The sequence below is a fragment of the Dipodomys spectabilis genome, unplaced genomic scaffold, assembly GCF_019054845.1.
Source record: "Dipodomys spectabilis isolate Male_0828 unplaced genomic scaffold, ASM1905484v1 ptg000363l, whole genome shotgun sequence".
Lineage (NCBI taxonomy): Eukaryota > Metazoa > Chordata > Mammalia > Rodentia > Heteromyidae > Dipodomys > Dipodomys spectabilis.
The window spans coordinates 4234471-4242163 of NW_024871040.1; the positions used below are offsets into that span (position 1 = coordinate 4234471).

The 7693-nt window shown below is 43.8% G+C and overlaps 1 protein-coding gene across 2 annotated transcripts in view; it reads right to left on the bottom strand.

Moving 5' to 3' along the window:
- Znf280b (zinc finger protein 280B) overlaps positions 1-3250 on the bottom strand; it is an 80485-nt gene extending 77235 nt beyond the window's left edge. For both annotated transcript variants that reach the window (XM_042666342.1, XM_042666340.1), the window contains exon 1: positions 3143-3250. The gene's annotated coding sequence lies outside the window, so the exon portion shown is untranslated. The remainder of the gene's footprint in view (positions 1-3142) is intronic.
- Between the last annotated feature and the right edge of the window lie 4443 nt (positions 3251-7693).

Genomic DNA, 7693 nt, shown 5'->3' on the forward strand with positions numbered 1-7693 from the left:
AAAAAGGTGGGGGATGGGCAAGGTATCACATCTATAATCCTAGCTACTCAAGAAGCTGAGATCTGAGAATTACAGTTCCAAAGTAGCCCAGACAGGAAAGCCTGTGTGATACTCTTATCTACAATTAATCTCCAAAAAGCCAGAAATGGAACTGTGGCTCAAGTGAGGGAGCACTAGCCTGAGCAAAATGGCTCAAAGACAGTGCCAGGACCTAAGTTTAAGCCTCAGGACTATACCAAAAAAAATAAAAACAAAAAGAGATGAATAGCATCAAGGAGTAGATTTATCAGTAGAGATTACAGCATTCTCTGTGGAAATCATCATGAAAGAAAGTTCAAAATAAGCTGGGCGCCGGTGGCTCACGCCTGTAATCCTAGCTACTTAGGAGGCTGAGATCTGAGGATCGCGGTTCAAAGCCAGCCCGGGCAGGAGAGACCGTGAGACTCCTATCTCCAATAAACCACTAGAAAACCGGAAGTGGTGCTGTAGCTCAAGTGGCAGAGTGCTCTCCTTGAGCTGAAGAGCTTAGGGACAAGCGCCCAGGCCCGAGTTCAAGCCCCCCAACCACCAAAAAACAAAACAAAACAAAGAAAGTTCAAAATAAAGAAGAGACTTGTTAGACTATATCTGCATAACTAAGTGATCAAGTAGGGATTGTTTCATTAGAAAGGATTCAAATATTTCATTAGCAAGGATTCAAATACTTTACCCTGGTCACTAGGATGGCAGAAAAATGAATGTGGTAGTCAGTCTTCAAGATGGTCTCGAATGAGCCAGGAGCCAGTGGGGTGGCTCACACCTGTAATCCTAGCTACTCAAGAGGCTGAGATCTGAGGCCAGACCAGGCAGGAAAGTCCATGAGACTCTTATCTCCAAAAAACCACTAGAAAAACTAGAAGTGGTGCTATGGCTCAAGGGGTAGAGTGCTCTCCTTGAGCTGAAGAGCACAGGGACAACTCCCAAGTCCAGAGTTCAAGCCCTACAACAGACAAAAAAAAAAAAGATGGCCTCGAATGAACTCCATCTCCTGGCAGTCACACTATGGCATAATCTTTGCCCACAATATCTCAACTATGGGACTAAACCTATCCAGTAGAAATGGAAATTGATTCTAAAATGGAAATGGATTCAAGCTCACTTGAACAACTTACTCTGAATGACGTGAATAGCCCCCAAGTTAAGTCCTACTGAATAAAAACTGAGGCTCTCTGCCCAGAACCAAGTGTGTGTGTGTTTAGAAGCAGTCAGAGACTGCCAATCCAGCCAAAAGCTTGATGGGCAACCTCACGAGAAAACCTGCTACAACACCAGCCAGGTAAGCCACTTTTGGGTTATAGTCACAACCTGCTGGGCACAGAATTTACTTACAATCTTGCTTACTGGCATGGAATAAATTCAGATGACCTCGTTTGTCCACATGCAATTAGTCCATGAAATACTATTTTTAGGAAAAAGGCCACAGAAATGAAGAAACAAACCCGATTTTAACTAGTTTACATTTTCCCTACTGAACCTATTTCATGCATTAACTAAAATATTTGCTCATGTCTATTAATGTAATTCAGCCTCATACTATGACAAAAAGAAGTTAGCTCACCAAGTGCCGGTAACTCATGTCTGTAATTCTATTCTTGGGCAAAATAGTCTATGAGACTCCAATTAACTAAGACCCAGAAGTGAAGCTGTAGCTCAAGTGATAGAATGCCAGCCTCGAGTGAAAAAGCTAAGGATAGCACTTAGGCCCTGAGTTCAAGTCCCAGTAGTAGCATGCATACACACACAAAGTCAGCTTTGCATAACTTCTATGGTGTTTATCTTTTTTTTTCTCAAAATCTCAGGTGAGAGAATATTGTACCACCACTTTCAACCTTTTTTTTTTTTTACTTTCAACTTTAATGAAGCAATTTAAAGATAATTTAAGCAATTAATCGAATAGTTGGCCAGCATTTAGCATATGCCTTCAGATTCTCTCAGGAACTTCTCAGCAATGTTTTAACTTGAAAGAAGAAGAAACAAAGGCAGACGGAGAAATCACATAACCTTGGAGCTTACTATGGAGACCTCTTTTACCTCAGGGATACAAAGAAACTTTGAAGAACTTGAGATATTCCAGGAGGTGAAGGTCACATCCTTGAGGTAGCTAGAGAGAAGGATCAGGATTCTTTACACATTCACAGATGTTTTGGTTTTTTTGAGGCACTAGGGCTTGAACCCAGGCTTTCCCATGCTAGGCAAACACTAACCACTTAAGCTATATTCTCAATACTTTTCAGAATATAACTCCACTAATTTTTCCCTGGCTGGCCTCAAACTATGAATCACACCTCCACACTCCCCTTCCCCCACCATATCTGGGATTACTAGGCCCACCTAGACGAGTGTGTAGCCCTTTGGCTACCTAACACTATTATTGGGATGTATACTAAGCATATTACAATCAGAAAAGAGCATTAATTTCCTTTCCCTCCAAGTCCTTCTTTTCAATATACTCCACCCCAATAAAGGACCCCAACTAAGTACTGCCCAAATCAAACATAGCTGTCTAAGGGGACTTCATCAGGGTTAAAGGGCTGCATTGGAATTTGGGGTCATCAGTAATAGTAATTTTTTTTTAAAAACAAACCTTTTAAAAAGGCATTATGACATAGGAAAGAGGCTCTCAGTGAATTTTAAATTCTCGACTTTGGCTGTTCTGTTGTGAAGCAGGGTCTTGCGATGTAGCCCAAGCTGCCCTCAAACTCGAGATCCTCCTGCTTCAGCTTCCCCAGTGCTGAGGTACCAGGTGTGGCGAACCAAACAGGTTCCCCCACTACAGAGTGGACAGGAGGGGCGGGGCCTAGGCCGTGCTAGCGAGCCCGGGCAGCCCCTTCTCCGGGCCTCCGGCGCCGCGCGCGGGTGGGGAGCCGCGCGGGGGTGGGCCGGGAGGAGATACCCCGCCGGGAAGGGGGAGGTGACTGAAAGCTTGCCCGGCCGGAGGGAGGCGGTGCGGGACCTGCCAGGAGGAACCGTGCCCAACCTTCCAAGCAGAAAGCGCACTTCCAGGACACGAGGTGCCCGAACCCGCGGGGCTGCGGCCCGAGAATCCAATCCCGCCCGGCTCCCCTCAATGAACGCTCAGGCTGCGTCACCGCCCCGTCCTTACCGCCGACAAGTCGGTGCCGCCAGAGACTCGAGAGCCCTGGAGGTTCTTCACCCGGAGAGCCTGTGGCCGAAGACCCCTCCTCAGTCTCCAGGCACTGCCGGCAATGGCACCGACGCCTTAGAAAGCGCGCCCAGGCAGGCCTGTGATTGGCTGCCAGGTGCGGAGGTCAGGCTCACGTATACAGGCGCTGCGATCTGATTGGTCGCGAAGCCCGTTGGGCGCACGCCCGCGCGCTCCGAGCTCCTTATATGAACCACTGCGCCGCGGGTCAGACTGAGAAAGGGGCGGGGCATTGGCTAACATCCCCGGGTTCATAAAAGGATTCTAACCCTTCAATATTCTAAAGCCAGGCCAGTTGTGTAGTGTGCATCTGCGGTTCCAACCCTGGGGAGGCTGATGTAGGAGGATGCAGACTTCTGGGCTATATTGGAGACGCTGTCTTTAAATTGTAAAGCCATCCAGGAGGAGGGAGCAGGCCAAAATGGTCTCTCAGTCCCTTGAGAGATATTTAGCCACCTGGAGTCTAGCTTTCATAATCCATCCGATGTGGTCCATTTTCCATATTAGCATTAGCTGACTGCCCGGTGCTCAAATAACTTGACCAACTAACTGAGCTTTTAACCACATCCTTTTTAGACGAAAGCCAATTCAGTCCAGCTGCCACCTGCTTTTGTATAGCTTACATAAACTGTAATGTTTTTTTTTCTTTTTAAATAAAACGAAGAATATCAAATGAAATTCAAATTTCATTATTCATAGTTTTGCAAGACAACATGCCCATTTCTTTAGTTGTTACCTATGCTTGTTTACCTCCTCCAACAGCAAAATTTATTTCCAGAGACCAAATACCGTATTTACTAGCTGGATCTGTAAAGAAAAGATTTTTTTTTTAAACATTTATTTTTAGAGTGTTGGGGATTTATCCCAGAACCATATTAGATGTTTAGAACAAGTGTTCTACCTCTACCACTGAGTTCCATCCCCCCCTACCCCTTTTTTGGAGTGTGTGTGTGTGTGTGTGTGTGTGTGTGTGTGTATACTAAAGATTGAACTCAGGACCTAGGAACTGTCCCTGAGCTTTTCACTCAAAACTGGTGCTTTACCACTGATTCACAGCTCCACTTCTGGCTTTTTATTGGTTAATTGAAGAGTCTCACGAATTTCCTGCCCAGGCTGGCTTCAAACCCTGATCCTCAATCTCAAGTTCCTGAGTAAAACTATTCATGAGCCACCAGTGCCTGCCCAGCTTTTGAATTTTTTTAATTGACCAATTCTGCTAGCAATATCTTATGTTAGTAATATTTTTATAAAGCAAACTTTCAGTTTTATTCATTTATATGATTTTCTTCTCCATTTATTTCTTCCATCCTTCATTATTGCCTTCCATAGGTTTGATCTGTTGTTCCTCTGTATATTTTTAGATAAATGCCTAACTCTGTTTAAATTCAGTTTTGTAAATTTACCAATTTATGTGCCAATTTAGCTATGTTCCACAACTCTTACTTAGTCATACGTTTGTTTTTTTCCTTTAAATATGTCCTAATTTTGCTGCTATTTTTGAAAACTATTACATTCTTCTAAAGCTATTTTATTTATTTATTTGGTCGGTCGTGGTTCTTGAACTCTGGGCTTAGCCACTGTCCTTCGGTTCTTCAGCTGAGGGCCAGCATTCTACCACTTGAGCCACAGGGCCACTTTGGGTTTTCTGGAAGGTAGGAGTCTCACAGACTTTCCTGCTTGGGCTGGCTTTGAACCACAATCGATCCTTAGATGGCAGCCTCCTGAGTAGCTAGGATTATGGGCATGAGCCACTGGTGCCCAGCTAAAACTATTTTAAAAATAAGAAATTTCTGATTTGATTGCATTATGTTCATGACCAACTACAAAGGAAATGGTCATCAATGTCCTTCATTCTAGGAAGCCAATAGGACCAGAGAAAATTTCAGGAAAAGCTTAGCCAAAAATTTACAAGCCCATACCAGATATCATCATTTATTTGGATTCAGAACTATTTTGGGTGCCAGGCACCGATGACTCTTGGCTATAATCCTAGCTACTCAGGAGGCTGAGATCTGAGGATTGTGGTTCAAAGGATAGTGGTTCAAAGCTACCTCACGCAGATAAGTCCATGAGACTCTTATCTCCAATAAACCACTCAGAAAGCTAACCTTGAGCTGAAGAGCTCAAAGACAGCAACCAGGCCCAGAATTCAAGCCCCAAGACCAACAACAAAAACAAAACAAAAAAAACTATTTTGGAGGAAGGAAGACAACTAGGTTTTAGCGTAATTTATGTTTCCTTTGATTATGAAAGGAAAAATGAGTCCAACACAGATTAACAAAATAATTGCTGGTATAAAAAGAAATTACCTCAAGGCAACAACAAAAGGAATGCAAAAATAGAATGAAGAGAGACAGAGAGACTGAAAATGCTATGTTGATGCTGGCAAAAAGCAGAAGAAATAAAGTCAATGACTTTACCTGTGGCAATTGTAACTTTCTCCTAAGAGAAGAGGAACAGGAAGGAGCAATGCCTATGTACATCTGATCATAAAAAAGATTTATCAACATGAACTCCAGGACATGGAAGGAAGAGGTTTTTGTTGTTGTTGTTTTCATTTTCTTTTTGTTTGTTTCTTTATATGTCTTTGGGAGGGTCAGGGGAAGCACAGAAATGGAGGGACAAAGAGTGAACAAATGCAGCAGTGGCGTTCACTAGACACTGTGTTGAAAATGAACTATACAAACTCTAACCCCTCTGACATCAACCTTACAATTGAATTAAATTTGAAAAAGAAAGAAAATGAACTACACAACTTGTGGGGAGGGACCGGTGGGAAAAACTGGAAGAGAGCAAGGGAAGGGGTGACATTGTTCAAAAAGAAATGTATGCTTTACATGACTTATATATAATTGCATTCTCTCTATATATCACCTTTATAATAAAAAAAAACTTTAAGGCAGGAAAAAAATGTCCTAAGTAGACTAATAAACTGCATAAACCCTTTTTAAAAAGCCCTACAACTTTCCACAAACTACTTTAGTTCTGTCCCATAAATTTTGTGATTGTTGCTGGGCGCTGGTGGCTCACGCCTATAATTGTAGGTATTCAAGAAGCTGAGATCTGAGGATCACGGTTCAAAGCAAGCCCAGGCAGGAAAGTCTGTGAGACTCTTATCTCCAATAAACCACTCAGAAAACCGGAAGTAGCACTGTGGCTCAGGTGGTAGAGCACTTGCCTTGAGCTGTAGAGCTGAGGGACAGTGCCCAGGCCCAGAGTTTAAGCCCCATGATCTCAAAACAACAACAACAACAAAAAAAAAAAAATCCAACAACATTGGGATTGTTTTCACTGTGACAGAGATCAGCATTCCCCTCTTTCCCCTCCCCCTGGTGTCTCTTGGAGGAGCATTGGACTCTTGAATAGAGCCATGACCATAGGAATCAGAGTAGAGAATGTGAACTATAACATTAGAGAGGCTTCACTCACTCCTAGGTTCCTGAAAACATAGGGTAGACATTTTCACATTCTTAGGCTCCTTGTCTGCCTCACCCTAGTCCCAGTCATACTTAATGTCCTGTCTGATTTCTTAACTTTGGAAGATTTATATTTCATTGTACATTGTATCATTTTTATTTTCTTTTTCTTTTTTTTTTCTGAGACCAGGACTCAATTTTTTGGGGGGGGAGGGGATCCGGTTGTGGGTCCTGAACTCTGGGCCTGGGTGCTGTCCCTCAGCTCTTCAGCTCAAGGCTAGCACTCTACCACTTGAGCCACAGTGCCACTTCTGGCTTTTTTCTTTTTGCTTATGTGGTACTGAGGAATCGAACCCAGGGCCTCAAGCATGCAAGGCAAGCGTTCTACCACTGAGCCACCTTCCCAGCCCCCCAGGACTCAAATTTTGTACCTGGTGCTTTTGCTCATTGGTGGCATTAAACCAACTGAGCTATGTCTCCAATGCCTTTATTTTACTTTATTTTATTTTTTAGCTTTATATTGTTTTTATTTTTATCTATCCTATTTAATTAATTTACTTACTTATGTCTATTTATTTTTGCTCAAGGCTAGCACTCCACAAACTTAAGCCACAACTCTCCGGCTTCCCCTTCCCTCTCCTTCCCCTTCCCCTTCCCTTCCCTCCCTTCCATTCCTTTCCCTTTTCCCTCCCCTTCCTTTCCCTTCCCCTCCCCTCCTCTTCTCTCCCCTTTCTCTTCCCTTTCCCTTTCCCTTCTCCTTCCCTCTTCTTCCCTCCCTTTCATTCCTTTCCCCTTTCCCAACTCCCTTCCCCTCCCTTCCCCTTCCTTTCCCCTCCCCTCCCTTTCTTTCCCCCTTCCCTTCCCTCCCCTTCCCCTTCCCTTCCCTTCCCCTTCCACTTCCTCTTCCCTTCCCTTCCCTTTCCCGTCCCTTCCTTTTACCAGTACTGAGGCTTGAACTCAGAGCCTCAGTCTTGCTTGGCTTTCTCATTCAAGGCTGGAGCTCTACCACTTGAATCACACTTCTACTTCCAGATTTTGGGTGTTAATTGGACATAAGAGTTCCACAGGCTCTCCT